Source organism: Lithobates pipiens, unplaced genomic scaffold (assembly GCF_037356315.1).
Source record: "Lithobates pipiens isolate NorthernLeopardFrog02 unplaced genomic scaffold, aLitPip1_a1.2 Scaffold_22, whole genome shotgun sequence".
NCBI classification, from domain to species: domain Eukaryota; kingdom Metazoa; phylum Chordata; class Amphibia; order Anura; family Ranidae; genus Lithobates; species Lithobates pipiens.
This window is the reverse complement of record NW_027507784.1, coordinates 193,237,370-193,257,510: the sequence shown is the minus strand read 5'-3', so window position 1 is coordinate 193,257,510 and position 20,141 is coordinate 193,237,370. Positions and strand designations below refer to the sequence as shown.

The 20,141-nt window shown below is 47.0% G+C and overlaps 1 protein-coding gene across 6 annotated transcripts in view; it reads left to right on the top strand.

Moving 5' to 3' along the window:
- The first annotated feature begins 19,437 nt into the window (after window positions 1-19,437).
- LOC143924449 (ubiquitin carboxyl-terminal hydrolase 22-A) overlaps window positions 19,438-20,141 on the top strand; it is a 221,187-nt gene continuing 220,483 nt past the window's right edge. Inside the window, exon 1 of one of the 6 annotated variants that reach the window (XM_077448773.1) lies at window positions 19,438-19,672. The gene's annotated coding sequence lies outside the window, so the exon portion shown is untranslated. Of the gene's footprint in view, window positions 19,753-20,141 lie in introns of all 6 variants that reach the window. The other 5 variants (XM_077448771.1, XM_077448770.1, XM_077448767.1 and 2 more) reach the window with 5 other exon arrangements.

Below are 20,141 nucleotides of genomic sequence, written 5' to 3'. Positions count from 1 at the left end.
ATTAATAAACAAGTGTGATTTAATTGTACTTCTGTCTCAGTCTGATTCATGGTTTCTGACACCAACTCCAGAACTTGTAACAGCAATAGAGCCTCTCTCTAATGTTTGACAATTTCCACTGGAGGGCCATCTTGTCCTGGGGACTTATGGTTGGGGGAGTTAAAGGCAGCCACCTGAAGCTCCTCGAATGTGATAGGGGCATCAGGTAAACTTTTGTTAGTGAGCAAGGGCGTTTAACCACTTCGCGACCACGGCATGGCTCTCTTTCTGGGTGGACATCATATGATGGCCCTCCAGAACAACCGCTCCCGTGCACCCGCGGGGGCACACATCGCAGTGATTGGTGGTGCGGTGTGTGTCAGTCTGACACACCATTACACTGATCTCGGTAAAGAGCCTCTGACGGATGATCTTTACCACGTGATCAGCCATGTCCAATCACGGCTGATCACGATGTAAATAGGAAGAGCCGTTGATTGGCTTTTTCTCACTCTCCTCTGACAGATGTGAGTAAAGTAGAGCCGATCGGCTGCTCTCCTGATGGGAGGGGGTCTGTACTGATTGCTTATCAGAGCAGCCCCCCCTCAGGTTCCCACCAGGGATGCCACCACACTGGACCACCAGGTATGCCACCCTAGCCCACCAGGGAAATTCCAATCAGTTCCCAGGCAGCTGCCAATCAGTGCCCATCCCCAATGCCTGCCAGTGCCATCAGTGATGCCTATCAATTCCATCTATCAGTGCCCATCAGTGCCACCCTTAAGTACCCATCAGGCAGCCTTTCAATGCCCATCAGTGTCGTGTATCAGTGCCCACCAATGCCACCCATGAGTGCCCATCAGTGCCATCTATCAATGCCCATTAGTGCTGCATATCAGTGCCACCCTTCAGTGTCGCCTACCAGTGCCCATCAGTGCCACCCTATCAGTGCCCATCGGTGAAGGAGAAAACTTGCTTATTTCCAAAATTTTATAACAGAAACAAAAGAAAAACTTTTTTTTTTCAAAATTTTAGGTCTTTTTTTAATTGTTTATCAAAAAAACAAAAAACGGAGAGGTGATCAAATACCAGCAAAAGAAAGCTCTATTTGTGGGAACAAAAGGATAAAAATTCTGTTTAGATACAGTGTAGCATGACCGTGCAATCATCATTTAAACAGCGACAGCGCTGAAAATTGGCTTGGGCAGGAAGGGGGTGTAAGTGCTGAAGTAGTTGATTAAAAACTTGTTTAGTTCATGCAAAGTAGCTTTGGTTTTGGATCTGTAGACTCCTCAAAAATTCCTGAAGGTGTCTTAGATTTTCATGGAATGGGCCCTTACACTTCCTGGGGGAAATGTAAATAGGAGCTATGTATATGGGGCTAGTCTCTCCTCCTAGAAGAAATAATCTTTTGGTGTTCTGCTTTGGTTAGGGAAAGAGTGGTATAAGGCTTGCATCTCAATGTCAGGGCTCTACCCGCATGAAACGGGCGAATCTGCATGTGTACGCTCACCGCTGGGCAATCCAAGCATCAGCGAGTGTGTGTGCACCGGTGCGCGCCTCAGGCACACGTACGTGCGTGCCAGGCGCGTGTGTGCCCTAGCGCTGTTTGGCGCCAGTAGCCCTATTTAAGTGTGACAGCTGAACTTGTGCGGCGCTCTTTGTCTGCAGCTCTGTACCCGAGATTCCTGATACCTGCCTGTTTGATTGTGATTACTGACCCAACTTCCATTTGACCGCGCTGACCACTCCAACCCTGATCCCAGCCTGCCTGACCCTGTTTTGGATTTGCTTGATTACTTCTGCTGAACCTCTGCCCACCCTTGACCTTGCCTTTGCATGCCTAACCGTTGTGACCCGTCCCCGCCTGACTATCCCCCTGCTTTCTCCGAGTGTGCTGTGGTCCATCCAGGTCCTTCTGCCACTGTTCCAGTGCCCTCCAACCCCTGCTTGCTGATCCACCATCTGCTCTGCCATCTCCTGCAGTTCCAGCTATCCGGAGGATCATCTCTTCACTCCGCAGCAACCTGCTCAGACACTCCTACCCAGTGGTCCCCGCTGTGCTCACGGGACCACTGTCTCCATTCCAGTGGGCCCTTAACCAGAGCCGTAAGAGAGGTCTTCTGCCAAGTCAGGCTCACCACCAGGTACCTAACAGTACAAACAGCCATGACTGACCCTGCTGGAGAAGCTTCAGCCATGAAGGAGATCTGCACCCATCTTGCGGCCCTCACACAGGCTGTGAAGTCTCTACAGGAAGGATACACCAGGTTGGAGGAACAGGTCCAGCATCTCTCCGGTTCCAGTCCCATGGCCGCTGCACCTTCTTCGCTTTCTGCACAGCCTGCTTCCCAGCCTGCAGTGGTGATGCTTCCACTAGAACCGAGGGTGCCTATTCCTGAAAGATTCTCGTGGGACCGATCAAAATTACGGGCTTTTCACAACGCCTACCAGCTGTACTTTGTCCTCTAACCCAGGTCCTTTTCTTTAAAAGCTACCAAGGTGGGATTCGTGATTTCCCTTTTGCAAGGGAAGCCTCAGACTTGGGCCCATTGTAAGCTGGAGGGAGACAGCGCTCTGACTCAGTCCCTTCCTTCCTTCTTTGAGGCAATGGCACAGCTTTACGAGGATCCCCAGCGAACCCGCCACAGCCGAATCTGCTTTGTCTGCACTACAGCAAGGTCATAGAGAGGCCGAGGACTATGTTATGTGTGAAAAAAACTTTTACCACATTTTCCCAAAGTTTTTGAAGGGACTTAATAAGTGGTACTAAAACAAGTTCATTCAATGCACAGGGCACAGGAATTTATGAAGGTCACAAAAAAAGGGGATCTTAAACCACTTATTTTATTAAAAAATATATATCATATCAACAAAAAATGTTATAAAAAAAATCAATCAAACAAAGCAGTCAGAGAAAAAATATATTAAAATTAAAAAGCAATACAATATCTTAAATAGTGGGAGACAAGATACATATGCCTAACAGGAAGAACTGGTGTTATAAACCTGCTAGGCAAATGTTAGAGAAAAAGCCAGTATCACCACCTTACTGGTGCCCCCTAATATAAATATAAGGGCTGTGGCACCTAGGTGCCGATGGGGACTAGCCTCCCTAGTCTCTAGGTGTTTTGCCCCCAAAGAATTGCTTTTCAAAAAATATACCGCTGCTGAAGACGTCTATGACGAAACGCCTTACAGCGTCACCACGCACACTACGTCACTTCCGGCCTGTCTGACTCGTGGAGCGCAGCTGGAACGCACTCCGCTCACTCGCGAGTTTTTTTCTGAACACAGCCGGATACATTGTCTCATATTAGCGCTAAGGCGCTCTGTACACAATTTTTATCCATTTTTTTTACTTTTATTTTTTGTTCTATTTTTTGAAAAGCAATTCTGAGGAAACCTTGGTTTTCTTTGGGGTCTGAGCCTGATAGCTCCCTTGAAGAATTGTCGTACCAGTGCATGATTCGCCCAGGAAATACCCGTAAAAGCTGAAATAGCTGACACTTGGACTCTCAATGAACTGATAGCTAAAGGTAAATCAAGGCCTGTTTGGAGAAAGCTTAGTATGTCTTGTACTGTTGGAGAACTACAAGAATTTTCTCTGGAGGACATATGGGCTGAAAACTTGGACCATATGCGCTCATATACTCTGTTAGTACTCCCCCATCTGGAATTGAGAAGGGTTGGAATAGCTTCTTCCGGACAACCAAGAGCTTCTAGCCTTTCCCTCTCAAAAACCATACCCTGAGGTGTAGACATGATGGGCATGGATGTAACCTTGTGCCTTGAGATAGTAAATCCGGCCTGAGAGGCAGGGGAACCGGCTCTTGATAACTGAGGAGCAGCAGTAGAGGGAACCAAGGCCTGTTGGGCCAGAATGGATCACTGCAAGGATCTCCACCTTCTCTGTCCTGAGCCTCCGAAGGAACTGCAGGATCACCGGAACTGGAGGGAAGGCATAAGCTGTCTGAAACTTCCAATGTTCTGTGAGGGCATCTATCCCATATGCCTGAGGATCCCTGAACCTTGAGTAATATTTGGGAAGCTTCCGATTGCACGGGGAAGCGAACAAGTCGACCTCCGGGGACAATCCTAAGGTCAGAAGCCAATACTTCCCTGTGTAGGGACCATTCGTTGTTGTCCATCTCGACACGCGATAGGAAGTCCGCCTGAACATTCTGCACCCCTGGGATGTAGACCGCAGAAAGGTTGGACAAATTCTTCTGAGCCCAGTCAGACAGAAGCGCCTGGAAGGCCGCCCTCAACTCCAGAACATTGGAGACGACTCTTTGTGATGGAAATGTCTACCTGCCCTGAGCGACATCCGAAAGGCAGTGAGCACCCCATCCTCAGTTGCTGGCATCTGAAGTTACCGTGACCCATGAGATGGGAATGATCAAATGGTGATTGCGCAGGTTCTTCCCCTGCAGCCACCAAAGAAGAGACGTCCTCATGGCTGGAGTGAGGAATATGCGCGGTGTCTGGCTGGATAAGTCCCACTGTTGTAGAAACCCTTTCTGAAAGGGACGAGTGTGCCAATGGGCCCACTTTACCATGGGAATGGTGGCTGACATTGTGCCAATCACCTTCAGACATTGGAGAGCCGAAAGATGGGATGACGCAAGGGCTGCATGAATCCTGTCTCGTATGACTCCAACCTTCTCTTCTGGAAGGGCGATGGTACCTTTCACCATGTTGAACTGTGCCCCTAGAAAAACGAGAGACTGAGTTGGATCTAGGTGACTCTTTTCTAGGTTCAGAAGCTACCCAAACTCTTGCAGAGTGGAGATGACTAGGTCTTTGTGCTCCAAGAGCTGCTCTCTGTTCTGAGATAGCAGAAGTAGGTCGTCGAGATAGTGGTGGAGACGAACACCTTTGACTCTGAGAAGGGCCACAACTGCCAAAAGAACTTTGGAGAAGACCCGTGGGGACGTTGTTAACCCAAAGGGAAGACATGTAAATTGTAGAGGTTGATTGCCTACAGCAAAGCGGAGGTACTGTTGAAACTCCTTTGCCACGGGCACATGGAAGTAAGCATCCTTCAAGTCGACTGATATCATCCAGTCCCCCAGATGCACTGACTGCTGGATGTTAAGCAGAGATTCCATCTTGAACTTCTCTTTGTGAATGAAGGAATTGAAATGGGTCAAATCTATTACTGGCCTCCATGTGCCGTTTTCTTTTGAACCATAAACAGAGGGGAATACATGCCCTCTCCACGTTCTTCTTCTGGAATGGGTACGGCTGCGCCTTGATCCAGTAAAGAGTTCATGTAGGTCAATAGGACTTGTTTCTTCTCTTCTGATTCTGGAAGAGTTGTGGGAATGAATCTTAGCCTTGGGGTGTTGACAAAACCCCACTTGTGACCTGAGGAAACTGTTTTTACTGTCCAAAAATCCCGAATTGAGGCCGCCCAAACATGCCTGAAGTGGAGAAGACGAGCCCCCACCTGATAAGCTTGAGCGGGCCCAATTTCAAAAGGATTTAGCGGAATCCTGCTTGCCGGACGAACCCCCTTTTGAGGTATTTTTAAAAGAAGACTGCCTGGATCTCCATGACCTTGAGAATTCTCGACCAGGTCTATAGCTACGTGCCTCCCTGGCACGATCAGGGCCTTGTCTTCTAGGAAATGGACGCTTTTGATTTTGAAGACGTCTGTCCTGGGGAAGAAACCCAGATTTCCCACCTGTAGCCCGGGATATGGCAGTATCCAGCTTGTTACCAAACAAAGATGTCCCCTCAAAAGGAATACGGCACCAGGCCTGTTTGGATGCTGGATCTGCCAGCCATGGACGGAGCCATAACGCACGGCGTGCTGAGACCGCTGCTAACATATCCCGAGATATCAGGCGAATAACATCAATAGATGCCTCCCCCAAAAAGGCAGACGCCATTCTGATTTCTTGAATAGGGGAGTCTTTGGCTGTTTCAATAGAAATACTCCTCAGGAATTCTTCTACAGTATCAGCCCAGGATTCTATGGCCTTAGATACCGCTGCCATTGCAAGCACTGGTTTGCAAGCCATTCCAGAAGTCAGGTAGATCCTTCTTAGGTCTGAGTCGATCCGCCTTTCCAAAGGATCTTTAAAAGATACCGTATCTTCTAAAGGGAGGGTTACATATCTCCCCAAACGCATGAGCGCTGCATCCACCAGTGGAGCTGACTCCAGGTGTTTCACATTCTCTTCTTTAAAAGGGTATAGTTTCTATTGTTACCTCGTTTCTATTTGATTGTCAGGGAGAGTGATACTCTCCATTATGTGGTTTATGGGTCGGTGCCCCGGCACCAATTGTTACTTGATATATTGCTATCTTATAGCCTGTACATTTTCGAAAATGAGAAAAATTTTATATGTACTGTTCACCCATTTGTAATGCACCCTTTTCTTTTCTCAATAAAATTTTTTTGAAAAAAAAAAAAAAAAGGTATAGTTTCAGGATTTTTGACTGCATGGAACCCTTTTTATCCATCTTGCTCCATTCCTCGGTGATAATGCCACCCAACTCCGAAAGGAAAGGAAAATATTGTCGCTCCTTATTGAGCTGTTTAAAGAATTTTCTCTGCTTTGGTGGGGAAGTAATAGGGTCTTTCCACTTCGGAGCTTCTCTCTCTAACCAATGAAGGCACCAGTCCATAGTCAAATCCTAAACCAGGATCCTCACAGTCAGATTCACTGTCTGAGATAGGAGCAGATAGGCGACTTGGTTGAGAGGATTCCCATGTCTCCTGCAATGGGTTCTCTCCAGTTGGAGGGGCCAACAAATCTGACGGGATTCACACAACTGTAGAGCATCCCTTTCCTGCAGGGATTCCTTCACAACCCGTCTTACTATTGACTCCAAACGCTGGTCTGCACCATCCCTTTCATCTGCAGCTTTGGAGAAGCAGTGATCGCATAGGGATTTGTCTAATGGAACAGGCATCCTGCACCCCCAGCATGATTTTTCCGGCCGCCTGCTGGAGTGAGCAGCAGGGGGGTGAGAATAATTCTTGTCACGCTGTTCAGACCTTGACCTATGCTGGCTAGACCTTGAGGAGGATTTATGGCGGTGTGATCTTGATGATCCACTGCGTCTAGAGGCATTATGCTGTGGATCAGACCCAGAAGGGCTGTAAAGACAAAACAGACAGAAAGAGAAAAAGACACACAGTCAATCCTACCTATGCAAAACTCTCTCCATTATATAAAAAACATGAATGCTAGCAACCTACCTAACATGAGCGGGCTGGCCACTAGGAGGCAGTAAGGCATCCATATTCCAAACAAACTAACAGATTAAGAAATACTGCAAACCAAAGAGAAATAAAAATGCATTTTTTTTTTTTTAAGAGTAAGAATTTCCCTAGCCTAAGGGACATGCTCTTACCTTAAACCGCCGAACTGTCAGCCCCGGGAAGTCGCTGCGACCACTGCAAACATTCCCAGGGTTCTGACAGCTTCCAAAGATTTTTAAAAGTGGCGCCCATGACGTTATTGCCGACGTCAGACGCGAGGCGCTCGCACGGGAACCAAGCCTCGGTTTCACATCGGGTTCGCACATGCGCAGAACGCCTGCGTAACCCGGAAGTAGGAGAGAGAGTTTTGCTGGAATGCGGAAGCGTCCGCAAACAGCATAGAGAAGACCGAATTAGACAAATGAAAAGGGCAAACACACAAATACATTGCTGCCATGGATACACAAAAGGCTCACCACTCCACCAACGATCACCTGGCCGAACGGACTGGAACACACACGCCGCACCTCCAAGCAGATAATGGTCACCCATAGCAACGGGACACAGACCGTGCGCACTTCAGGTAGGAAATCCTTTCTTCAGCACTACTCTGCAAATACACTCCATACCCTGCTTAACAGTCAGGGCCTATCGGAGGAAAAATTCTCAGTCAATCAGCCAATCGATTGTCGTGAAGTTGTGTTTCCGGGAAAGAAACCATCTGGTCCTACTGGGGAAGACAAAAAAGGAACACTGTTAGTAGCCAGGAGCAAAGATTTATGGGAGTTGGGTCCTATTGGGTAATCATGGAGGCGGGGCTGCCCACACGTATGCTGCCATGGAGCCTTTCAGGAAATAAGTGGTTTAAGATCCCCTTTTTCGTGACCTTCATAAATTCCTGTGCCCTGTGCATTGAATAAACTTGTTTTAGTACCACTTATTAAGTCCCTTAAAAAACTTTGGGAAAATGTCGTAAAAGTTTTTTTTCACAAAAAAACATTTTCACAAAAAAAATTTTTTGGTGACTGACATACTATACAATGAGAGTTGGTTTTTCTCCCCTTTGAGGCACTATCGCACCCGCCACAGATCATTTTCTGTATATCACCGTGTGACGAACAAGAACCTTTGGCAAAGTGTAGAGGACATAGCCGGCAGGTGGAACCCTCAACAGCAAGGCACATAGTGGAGGAGAACATACACGCTTATAACCCCCTAGGGGGTACGTGGATCTGGTGAGTGGGGACGCAAAAGGAGGAACGAGCACGGAAGTCACCAAAAATATATATGATCGCGAAAGTCACCTTCTTTGCTTCTGCTGAGCTGGGATTCTGTATGATGTTGGACATTTACTAGCGGAACTATTGTGGACTACCTCGATATTCTATATAATTTTCCTTTACTTAATTTTTTCCATTTTTGTTTTTTTATTTCTAGTTTTATTTATTCTTTATAGAGATTTCTTATATATAATTTTTTATATATAATTTATATTTTCACATATTCTTTCACGCCTTTACTAAAAAATTTTTTTTTACATTTTATATATATATATAATTGTTTTTTTTTTTTTTTTAAGTCTGCATAGGATTCACAAATTCGATGGCCGGTGATTAATGCACTTATAAGTTTTAGCTTATATAATTTGGTATTTGTTGTGTAATATCCACATAAGTTGTTTTGCACTGAATTAATTTAACCTATTGGGAGCCGTAGGGTCGCTATGTACAATATTAATATTATGGGTAATTAGTGCCGTTTTTGGATTTCTGTAATATTTTGCACTTTTAGGGCTTTTTATCTTTTATTTTGTACCGGAACTATTTACATTTATTTATAACTTGTAGATGCACTTTACTAGATTGCAAAGATTGTACAATTGAACTTTATCCCTATATGATTAGGGCCTGAGGTATCCCCTGTGTACACAGACGAGTAAGACTGTGTGTGGGGGGTAATATCTCTGGACCCTACACTTAGAACAAGAAACGCGGTGCACGCATATAGATATATTTCACTATTTGCCTATTACTTACCTTTCTTTAAAACTGTGTCTTACCTTTTATAGCTCCTGGTCTAAGGCTCTCTTTTTCACTACCCCATAGGGGCTACTGCACACATTTTTTGGTGCGCACTATTGGTGCCACTAGCACATATATATATAGGTGACAGGGAATGTTTTATGTATTGGTGTCATCTATTAATTTAAGGTTTTGTTAAATAGTGGGGGTCATTAGTTAAATGTAAGATTCAATTCTTAGCAGCTTAACTATAACTAATAGAGGTAGCGCCAATAGCCTAACAACCTATAAGAATAAAGAAATCCTAGATCCTTTATAGCAGGGGTCATCAACCCCCGGGCCGCGGCCCACTGTCGGGCCGTGGCCTGCTTGCACTGTCTCTGATGAGCGGCGGCGGAGCAGGCAGAGAGATGACATCATCTCTCACCACCCACCCGCATCACCGCTGTTCCGTGCTCACAGCGGGGCCTCTATACGGAGGCGAGCGAGCAGAGAGATGAGATCATCTCCAACCGCCCGCCTACATCGCCGCTCTTCCACGCTCACAGCGGGGATGCTATAATGCTGGAGGTGAGGCAGGGGAACAGAGAGATGAGATCATCTCTCACTGCCCGCCCACTTTACTGCTCCTCTGCCGACACAGCACGGCAGAACACTGATACACTGTCATCGATCATCTCTCACTACCGGCGCCCCCCCCATTACTGCTGTTCTTCCTTACTACCCACTAGTCCAGGCTTGCCTCTGAACTAATGTGCACACCTGTGCTGCCACCACTGCAGTGACAACCGTCATGTGGTGGCAGGTGAGAATCCACATTTGGTGGCAGGCGACGTGGTAAATGACAAGCTGCATCTGATGGCAGGGGACGTGGCAAGTGACAATCCAAATCTGGTGGCAGGTGACGTGGCAAGGGACAAGCTGCATATGAAGGCAGGCGACATGGCAAGTGACAATCCGCATCTGGTGGTAGGTGACGTGGCAAGGGACAAATTGCATCTGGTGGCAGGTGACTTGGCAAGGGACAAATTGCATCTGGTGGCACGTGACGTGGCAAGGGACAAATTGCATCTGGTGGCAGGTGACGTGGCAAGTGACAATCCGCATCTGGTGGTAGGTGACGTGGCAAGGGACAAATTGCATCTGGTGGCAGGTGACATGGCAAGGGACAAAATAGCATCTGGTTGCAGGCGACGTGGCAAGGGACAAAATGCATCTGGTGACAAGCGACGTGGCAAGTGACAAGCTGCATCTGAAGGCAGGCGACGTGGAAAGTGACACTCTGGCACATTCTGCGTTATGGTGAGTTGAACTATTTCATTATATATTACAATGTAATAATAGAAATAATGCGCTTCAATCATCCTAACATCATATCAATGTTGGTGCCGGGATGATTGAAGCGCCAACGCCAGCCATCGCCCTGATAAATTGCCCGCGAATAGCCGCATACACCCCCCTGGCCCTTGGCACAATTTTCTTCAACTACGCCGGTCCCCCGGTGCCAAAAAGGTTAGGGACCACTGCTTTATAGGAAATGTCCCCCATATCTCTAGCTTTCTGTAGCATAGCCAACTTATTCTTGTAGTTCAGCACTTTCAAGATCAGTGATCTAGGGCGTCCTCCTGATGTAAAAGCTCTGGTTGGCACCCTATGAGCTCTCTCGATCGCAAAGGAATTTGAGAGTGTCTCTGCTCCGAATATGTCCCTGAGCCATTTTTCCATCAATTCTATTGTGCGAGTGCCCTTGCTGCGTTCTGGCAAACCTACCACCCTTATATTGTTCCTTCTAAGCCTATTTTCCATTTCGTCCATTTTAACTTTATAGGTGTCCAAATATTGTTGCATAATTTTGAACTCCTGTTTCATTAGATACAGGCTATCCTCAATCTGACCTCTCCTCCAGTATAGTTGTTCTTTCCACTGTTTTTTGTAACTCTTGGCTCATTGAGGTTAATTCTTCCTTGATTTCTTTTAGTTGGTCGCTCAGGTTTCCCAGCGAGTTTTTACAAACATTTACAGCACTTAACACATCCTTAAGTGTTGGTTCTACTTCTTTAGAGACTGTTAAATGGAAGTCATATGGAGGTACAGCACCCAGACCTGGACGGCTCCCTCCAGAGATTTCCTACTACCAGATTTTGCTGTTGAAGGCATTGGAGGTAATGCTGATGGTGTGCCCCGGCTCCTTCTGTCTCCAGTGCCCCCTGGCTGGAGTTTCGCTTGTGCTTGTTGTTTTGCAGGGGATTGCCCGGGAGTATGTGCGTACTGCTCTAATTTGGCCGCCGCCGCTGCCTGAGCACCCCTTTCCTTTGCTAAACGGGTATTTTGAGAAGTCAGATTCTCCTGCTGCTGCGACTCCTCTCCTTTCTTTCCCCTTGTCATGGCCTGGCTACAGCTCACGCTTCAATTAATTGTGAAAAAAATAAAAAAAATAAAAAGAGGGTACCGAAAAGCCAAGGTAAATATCTAAATTGGCCAAAGTTAGAGAGCCTACCTGGCTTATACAGTCTCTTATGGTGTCTCTTATGGTGTGTGCTATATTCAATGCAAGGTCCTCTGCCTTCTATCTCCAGCCGCACACACTGACTGACCTGTCCCAGCAGTTTCCTTCTTCCAATAGGCCACCTGGCTCTGGGGGGACCCAATTGCCACCTCCCCTCCGTGCCAGCGCCCGATAATCAAAGGGAACAAGGTAGTCCTAAACATTTAAACCCAGCAGATTTGGTAAAAAAAAAAAAAAACGACCGGGCACATCTCACCACCTCCGCCACTCATGCTGATCATACCGGCTTGTACTCTCTTCGGCCACTGCGGTTCCTCTTCTTTCGCCCTCTTGTGAGGCTGGGCTCGGAAGGGTTGCCATGGAGATCAGACGCCAACAGGGATGCTTCACCGCTCTCTTTTTTTTTTTTCGATTCTGCTGCGATTCTGATATTACGTATCGCTCTGGGCCGAAGAATGTGAAACCAGACGCGCTCTCGCGTATGTATGACTGTCCTAAAGATTCCGCTGCTCTGGACACCATCTTACCTGCGAGCAACTTCTTGCTCCTGCAACGGGATCTGCTGTCACAGATCAGAGAGGCATCTGTAAACTCACCAACACCTCCAGCAATTACTTTGATGTCCAGGGAGGGCCTTTTTTGGAAAGGGAGCCATGTTTTTGTTCCTGAAATTATCCCAGTTAGAGTCTAAGCCCTTCTCCATGACCACCCATTAGCAGGACATTTTGGGGCTCACAAGACCTTGGAACTTGTTGCAACGCACTTTTTAGTGGCCTGGCTTAAAAGAATTCTGCAAGAAATATGTCAGCTCTTGTCCTGTTTGCATCTGAAGCAAGGCAACAAGAAACCAGGCCTGGGAACTACTAAAACCTCTTCCTGCACCTGATCGGCCTTGGAGAATGATCACCATGGATTTTATAGTCGAGCTTCCATGTTCTGAAGGATGCACAGCCATTTTTGTAGTCGTAGATTGACTATCTAAAATGGCCCATTTCTTACCCTTAAAGGGGACCCATTCTGCTTCAGAGACTGCCCGTATTTTCATCAAGGAGATCATTAGGTTGTACGGGGTGCCTGGTAATATAGTATTGGACAGGGGGGTCCAATTTAAATCTCGATTCTGGAGGGCCCTGTGTGAGAGTTTGAAGATTGAGATGGCTCTGTCATCAGCTTATCACTCCCAGACCAATGGCCAGACAGAATGAACAAATCAGACTCTTGAACAATACATAAGATGTTTCACGCCCTTTGTACAGGGCGACTGGGTGTCCCTGCTGCCCCTAGCAGAATTCGCATATTACAATGCCAGTCATTCGGCCACAGGACAGTCCCCGTTTTTTGCCAATTACGGATTTCACTTATCATTTCTCCCTGATTTTCTTCCAGAATCTCCAGTTCTGGCAGTCCAGGACACGGTGACCTTCCTCAGCCGTAACAACCGGGTGTTGCAAAGCCAAGGCCCAGACAGACAGTAAGAAAGCCTTCGATCGGAAGAGAAGAGGAGAGTTAAACCTTCAAATCGGAGACCAGGTATGGCTTTCTACGACTAATCTTAAGTTAGCCTGTCCGTGAAGGAAGCTTGCACCCAAGTTCTTGGGACCCTTCCCTGTGAAGAGGAGGATCAATGAAGTTTCTTATGAGTTGTCCTTACCTGACTCAATGAAAATACACCCAGTTTTTCATGTGTCCCTGTTAAAACCCTCGGTGCCTTCCCAAATAGAGGAACCAGACCACCTGAACCTGTCTTAGTTGATGGTAGCGAAGAATATGAGGTGGAGGCTATTCTTGACTGTAGAAGGCGGCAAGGGCAAAAAGTGGAAGGGTTACGGCCCGGAGAGCAATTCCTGGGAGCCTGATAGCAACCTGCATGCTGAAAGGTTAATCCATGACTTTTTCTCCTCCCACCCTGAAAAGAAGGACTTGTTGGGCACTCGGAGGTTGCCCCTTGTGGGGGGCAATTTCATTTTTTTTTAGCTTGTGTGAGGTGAGAAGTGTGTTTTATAGAACTGTTTTTAGGTAAAGCCACTTGTGGAAATTTCCTCATGAGAACCTTCACAGACAATCCAAATGTCTTTATCGTACATAACGGGACACAGAGCTATAGTAGTTACTGTGTGGGTTATAGGCCACCTTCAGGTGATGAACACTGGCATACCCTAAGACAGGAAGTCCACTCCCTATATAACACCTTCCACTACTGGGAGTACCTCAGTTTTTTCGCCAGTGTCTTAGGTGTTGGTCACGAGTAAAGATGTGCTGTGCTGAGCTCAACTGGAATATTCCTTGCTGGGGCAAGCTATGAGACCGGATCCATTCAAAGTGTCTTTTTAGGGCGAATTGAATGGTACCCAAGCCCCGTGGCAGAAGAAACAAGGTTTAGCCCATAATGCTTCTCTTTTTAGAAAGCTGGACCCCGGGATTCAGCACTTTAGTTTTTTCAGCCATAAAGTTTTCCTGGCGGGGTGCTTTACCGGTCCAGGAGTGGGGATCCCCCGATAAAAAGGGGTCCCAGGTTCCTGAAGGTTTTTTTAACAGAACCCGCCGTGAGGGGTGAAGATTGGGTCTGATTGGTTTTACCATAGAATGCCTGCGGCGGGAAAGGTAAGTGGAGATTTCTAAGGAATTTTTAATTCTCTTATGAATTGTCTCCTTTACAAATAAATGTTGTCATGCCTAAAAAGTCACCACTGGGGGCTGTATAGAGCACATACCTTGTCATGCTTTCCTCAGATCACCATGTCTCAGTAGAAGCTGCAGATCTCCCTCCGGCTAGCTGTCCCAGGCCTGCTGTAAGATGTTGGGGGGGGATTTTTTTCCAAAAAACACCCCCCACCTGGGCAGAAGCTCTCTCCCTCTTCCTGGATTGAGGAGGAAGCCAGAATGATTGGCGGATACTGGTCCGTTCTCCACTGCCTCTGCATGGCGGTTTTGTCAGATCCGCCCCCACACATGCTGATCATTTAGGAGGCCTGTGTTTGCGCAGGAAAAACATTTTTTGAAAAGAGGCGAAGGGGAGCGGTGGAAATACAGAGGGGGTGTGGCTTAGCATAGCATTGGCATGCAGCAACGTCCAACACAGGAGTACACTTAAAAAGCTCAATTTTCTGACTGCAAGCTGTTGGAGGGACACAAGAGTAAAAATGGGGCATGAAAGTGGTGACATAGGCATTCCCTTGGCACATTTACTAAAGCACCAGTCTGAGCACTAATAGCAGCGACAGTTGCTGGACTATTTGCTCAAGCAGTGGGTGCAAATTCTTCTGGTAGTACCTCTGCATTTGTGCATCGGGCTATGGTCAGAAGAGGAGGTAGAATCACCCCAAAAAAGGACTCAAAAGGGACTCGCTCAAGCTCTAAAAAGCCTAAAATCATCTTTACAATGGCATCCTTCCCTGAGAGATCTGAAGTGGCTGGTCAGAGTGAGCCATCAGGGCTTTCAAATGTTGCAACTGTTTCCAACACTGCAGCCCCTGTCTATATTACTGAAGAAGTTTTTTTCTCAGCCACAATAGGATTGGGGGAAAGGTTAGCAGCTTTAATTGCATCCCAGTGTGGGACAAAATGCGACAGGTCCCCCTCCATTACCCAGGACCCTCAAATTGAGGAACTGGGGTCGGTAGAAGACGAATTTCTCTCAGGGGATCATGAAGAAGGTGTTGACTTCTCTTCTGAGGGGTCAAATGTGGAAGGATCAGCTTCACAATCTGAAAGATTGATGGTGCAATCTCTTACTGAGATGGTCCGTTCCACATTTATGCTACCCTAAACTGAGTCGGTTGATAAGTTTACTTCTTGTTTGGGTTCGCTAAAGCCTCCTCAAACTGTGCATACCTTTCCTGTCCATTCATTGCTGGAAAAGCTTATGTATTCTGAGTGGGATCACCCAGATAAGCATTTTTTTCCTCCTACAAAGTTTTCAACACTTTATCCTATGGAGGAAAAATTTGCTAAGAAGTGGGAGATACCAGCAATTGACGCTGCTATATCCTCTGTGAATAAAGGTTTGACTTGCCTGGTAGACAATGCTCAAATGCTTAGGGATTCAACGGATAAGAAGTTGAAATTCCTATTAAAAAACACTTTTTCTCTGGCAGGTTCAGTGACTCGGCCTGTGCTGGCGGCAATTGGTATATGTCAATCCTTGAAAGACCAGTTTAAACAGGTGCTCAAGGTTATTCCTGATCAGCAGGGCCAAGATTTAGCTGAGCTACCAGGGGCTTTATGTTTTGCAATAGATGCTATGAGAGATTCTATTCTCCAGGCCTCACACCTTACACTTGGGCTGGTACATATGCATAGAATCTTATGGCTGAAAAATTGGTCAGCTGAAGTGCCATGCAAAAAGCTCCTGGGTAGTTTTCCTTTTCACGGTGAATGGCTGTTCGGGGATGATTTGGATAAATACACCCAAAAAATTTCTAGTGGAAAAAGTACCCTTTTGCCAGTTAAGAAGAAGAGTAAACGTATTTCATTTAAACAAGTTCCTTCTCCAGTGCCAGGGTTGTCTGCCTCCAGGCAGTCACGACGGCCTCCGCCGTCATGTTCAAGAGGTAATCCTCAGGGTCAACAGAAGTCCTTGAGGAGGAAACCTAGGAGACAAAATACTAAAGCCTCCGTATGAAGGGGCACCCCCCGCTCGCTCGAGTGCGGGGAAGGCTTCTGCAGTTCTCAAGTGTCTGTCAGGAAGAGTGTCGAGACAGATGGGTGACTTCCTCAATAACTCTAGAGTACAAACTAGAGTTTCTGAAAGTTCCCATCTCCTTGTTTTCTCAGATCAAACGTTCTCAGGGATCCAGAAAAAAAGTCTCTCTTTAAAGCATTCGACCATCTTTTGTTTCAAAAAGTGATCTCAGTGGTACCCATGGAAGAGCGGGGATTGGGGTTTTATTTAAACCTTTTCATGGTACCAAAACCAAATGGGGATGTCAGACCCATTCTAGATCTCAGAGATCAAAACCAGTTTTTGAATGTCCGCTCTTTTCGCATGGAGTTAATCCGATCAGTGGTCTCCATCCTACAAGGGGGAGAACTTCTAGCATCAATCAACATCACGAATGCATACCTCCATGTGCCTTTTTTCCCCGCTCCCCAGAAATATCTACGTTTCGAGGTAGAAAATCTTCATTTTCAGTTTGTAGCTCTGCCTTTTGGTCTAGCTACTGCACCTCAAGTGTTTACAAAGGTCCTGGCCCCTCCTCTAGCCAGATTAAGGGCCCAAGGTATAACAATTATAGCTTACCTAGACAATCTTCTCTTGATAGAACAGTCGGTAGCCCACTTAGAAAGTATGATCACCACAGTCAACTACCTGGAATACCTAGTTTGGGTTCTCAAACTAGAGAAATCCTCCTTAAAACCATCAGGGAGATTAGAATACATGGTTCTGATCATAGATACAGCCCAGAAAAGGGTATTCTTGCCCCAGGCAAAGATTAGTGCCATAAAGGAGATGATTCAGGTGGTCAAGGCAAAGAAGAATCCTTCTATTCGCCCACAGAGAGAGGTGAATCACATACTAGCTTGGGCAGAAAACAATGTACCTTGCCTATCGCCAGCAGTTGTTTCCGGGAGAATGGTCCCTTCACCCAGATATCTTCCTGACAATATGCCAGAGATGGAGGATCCCACACATGGATCTGTTTGCGTCCAGGTTAACCAAAAAGATCAGCAACTTTGTGTCAATTACAAGGGATCTGCAGGCGTGCGGAACAGATGCCTTGGTGTTCCTGTGGAATCAGTTCTCACTAATTTATACATTCCCTCCTATTCTGCTGCTTTCACGACTTCTTTGCAGGATCAAGCAGGAAGGGAAGTCTGTGATTCTTGTGGCCCCAGAAGATCCTGGTATGCAGAGATCATAAGGATAGTGGTAGGGGACCCATGGACCCTACCACCATGTCCAGACCTTCTCTCTTGGGGTTCGGTATTCCATCCTAACTTACAAAAGCTACATTTTATGGTTTGGCTATTGAGACCTACATTCTGAGGAAGCGTGGGCTATCAGGTTCAGTGGTATTTACCTTGATTAATGCAAGGAAGCTGGCCTCCAGAATCATATATTTAAAAGTCTGGAAGGCATATGTCTCTTGGTGTGAATCCAGGGGTTGGCACCCCAGGAAGTATGTCATAGGCAGAATCATTGACTTTCTGCAGATGGGGTTAGAAATGAAGCTGGCCTTGAGTACTATCAAAGGCCAGGTCTCAGCCTTATCGGTATGGATGTGGTGAAAGCAGTCAAAGTCTACTTGAAGGCGACTGCTCAGATTCGGAAAAAAATTATGTTTTGTTTGTGTTGCCTGAAGGTCCTAAAAAAGGACAGGCAGCACTGAAATCTACAATTTCTAAATGGATTTGGCAAGTAACTGTTCAAGCTTATGGTTTGAAGAGGAAGATTCCACCCTCTCAAATCAAAGTGCACTCCACTAGAGCTGTTAGTGCTTTGTGGGCATGGCATCACCAAGCTTCCATGGCTCAAACCTGGTCTTCAGTCCATACGTTTACCAGATTCTTTCAGGTGGATGTAAGAATTGGTGAGGATATTGCCTTTGGGTGTAGTATGCTGCAAGCAGCAGTATAACTTTTCTGGTCTCATGGTGCCCTACTTTTGTTGTGTCTCCCTCCCTTCAGGTGGCATTGCTCTGGGACATTCCACATATGTCCCATAATGTACAATAAAGAAAATAGGAGTTCTATAACAGCTTATCTGTAAAATCCTTTGCTTGGAGTACATCACGGGTTACAGAGGTCCCTCCCCTCTTCTAATACACGTATATTGCTTTGCTACAAAACTGAGGTACTCCCAGTAGTGGGAGGGAACTTCCTGTCTTAGGGTTTGCCAGTGTCCATCAGCTGAAGGTGGCCTATAACCACATAGTAACTACTATGGCTCTGTGTCCCGTGATGTACTCCAAGAAAAGGATTTTTACAGGCAAGCTGTTATAAATATCCAAATATTGTCTCCACATTTTTTTCAGTGAATACAGAGTGTTCTCCGAATGGATAAAGAGATTGTGATGAAACCACCCTACCTCTCCATCATACAGAAAACCTGTTGTGTGAATGGTATTGGGGCTAAGCAAGCTGCGCCCTATGTGTTCACTATGCTGCAGGGAAACTGTTCAGCTATTACAGTGATTCTCCATTCCCACAGCTGTCCTTCAGGTATGGCATATGTATCCTGATACTGGAAAAGGCTGGGCCAATATAACTTCAAAAAAAAACTGTCCCTGGACTTCAGCTTTGTTTATTTCTGCTAGGAACTCAAGCACATAAATGCCACAGCTCTCACAGGCTAAAGTTAAATCTAATCTACCCAAGACCCAATTACAACACTTCCTCCTTTTCTTAACTTGCAGGAAATAATCAAGGCAGCTGCACTGTAGCGGAAGTGACCTCATCATTGCGTAGCCGGCACAGTGTGGGCAGAACCCGGCAGTAACACTTGCCCAGCGATAGACTGATTGTATTGCCAATCATTTTCCGCCCGTTTCACTCACTCGGGCGGAGGAACACGCCCCAACGAGTGACGTCTCTTCAAGCCAATCGCAAGCTCCGACAGGAACCCTCTCGCAATATTTGGGCGGGACCAGAGATGATGATTGGCAGTTCACAGGCCCATTGAATGGGCAGAGAAGCGCGAACAGGCCGTAGTGGGCGGCGACCAGACTGAGTGGCAGAAGGCTAAGCCAATAGTGGTTTGATTTGCCTTGAAAGGCTCCGGGAGAAGGTCGGGCCTGCCTCGTCGTGTGGCGCGGCCGGCGGGAGAGGTGGGATTCCTGGTCTGCATCGCCTGGGGAGACGGAGATAGTCCTGGCAATAAGAGGGGGCCGCGAGGATCGCACCCAGCAACTTGTCGCTGCCAACTGCATGCCAACCGGGCCCGGAGTTTCCTTTTCCTCGTGCTCTACGCAGTGGCGTCAGGCGCTTTGTCTGCATCCCAGGCGGGTGAGGCGGAGACACGAGTAGGAAGGAGGAGGAGGAGGAGGGAGTGGGGAGCGACCCCACAGGGTGGAGGTACGGGGCAGGTATGGCATTGTGTACATCTCACAGGGAAGGGGCATAGTGGAGGGCAGCGCTCTACCTGTGTATGGAGGATCATGGCAGCTGGAAAGCTTTGTGTTTCCTCATAGACGGCATGCCGCAGGGACGTGGACTCTCTATAGCCGGGTCAAGCCGAGTCTTTCCTCTCACTCCAATGGGAGACAATGAGCCGGCCTCACATACCTTTGTCTGGCAGCAGACGCAGCATCGGGATGGCCCCACGATTGCCCTTGTTTACCTTGTCTATGAGCAGGGGGAGCTCAGCACGCCTGCCGGTCAGCCGGGTGTGTCTACCTGCGCAAAATGCCCGGCCTGGGCTGCTGATCAGTGTGTTGTCCTATCCATGACTCCACACTGCCCTGGCTTATCCCTG